The sequence below is a fragment of the Nycticebus coucang genome, chromosome 5 (assembly GCF_027406575.1).
Source record: "Nycticebus coucang isolate mNycCou1 chromosome 5, mNycCou1.pri, whole genome shotgun sequence".
NCBI classification, from domain to species: domain Eukaryota; kingdom Metazoa; phylum Chordata; class Mammalia; order Primates; family Lorisidae; genus Nycticebus; species Nycticebus coucang.
Genome location: NC_069784.1, coordinates 126765583 through 126766829, shown reverse-complemented (window position 1 = coordinate 126766829; position 1247 = coordinate 126765583). Strand labels below are relative to the sequence as shown.

The following is a 1247-nucleotide window of genomic DNA, read 5'->3' as shown; positions in this document are numbered from 1 at the left end:
ATTATAGGCATGAGCCATCATGCCAGCGTTAATTTAGTTTTAAGATAGATATCTACAAAATCCTTTTATTTTTAGGCTAGTTGGAATTTCATAATATTTGCTTAGAAAAGGTCTATTGGCTAGAATGACAAAAAGTTTGTCTATATTTCTTTGATTACTAATATATTTAATCATCTTTCCACATACGGGTTCACTAATTTTGTTTGCTGGATTATCTACTAATTTTAGGGGGAAAGAGTTCTTTTTTTCCCCAAGCGCAAACGCAGTCCCCCACTAACATAAAATGTGTAGTCGAGTTTCCCACATTTGGGGAAATTGCAGGGGTCAGCACATCCAGAGTGCAATGGATAGGCTTCACCCTGGGAAAACCACCTTCATGACCATGGTATCTCCCCTGCCAGGTAAATATTGACAGAGAAGTTCTTAGTGATCTTTCTTTCTTTCTTTCTTTTTTTTTTTTTTGTAGAGACAGAGTTTCACTTTATGGCCCTCGGTAGAGTGCCGTGGCCTCACACAGCTCACAGCAACCTCCAACTCCTGGGCTTAAGCGATTCTCTTGCCTCAGCCTCCCGAGTAGCTGGGACTACAGGTGCCCGCCACAACGCCCGGCTATATTTTTTGCAGTTTGGCAGGGGCCGGGTTTGAACCCGCCACCCTCGGTATATGGGGCCGGCGCCTTACCGACTGAGCCACAGGCGCCGCCCCTTTCTTTCTTTTTTTTGAGACAGAGTCTCACTTTGTCACCCTCAGTAGAGTGCCCTGTCATCATAACTCACAGCAACCTCCAACTCTTGGGCTTAAGTGGTTCTCATGCCTCAGCCTCCCAAGTAGTTGGGACTACAGGCACTTGCCACAATGCCTGGCTATTTTTAGAGACAAGGTCTAGCTCTGGCTCAGACTGGTCTTGAACCTGTGAGCTCAGGCAATCCACCCGCCTCGGCCTCCCAGAGTGCGAGGATTACAGGCGTGAGCCACTGCACCTGGCCTAGTGATGTTTATTGACTTCATGTACTCACAGAAAAAGGTTAACTTTGTATCATATTTATATTTTGCATTTTTCTGTCTGTTGGTGTTTTATTTTTTATTTTTGACCTAGATCGATTTAACATTGTGTCTATTAAAATCTGTTCATCTTTTGATTTCTTTAAGTGTTTCCCAGAATACAATGTCATTTTTCTATCCAGATGTTTACTACCTATTTAATTCTATTTTATTATTTTGTATATTTAAAAATATATTAGTCTGGT

The 1247-nt window shown here is 42.1% G+C and overlaps 1 pseudogene; it reads right to left on the bottom strand.

Annotated features, from left to right (window-relative positions):
* Positions 1–227: 227 nt before the first annotated feature.
* Positions 228–409, bottom strand: LOC128587106 (uncharacterized; annotated as a pseudogene).
* Positions 410–1247: the final 838 nt, after the last annotated feature.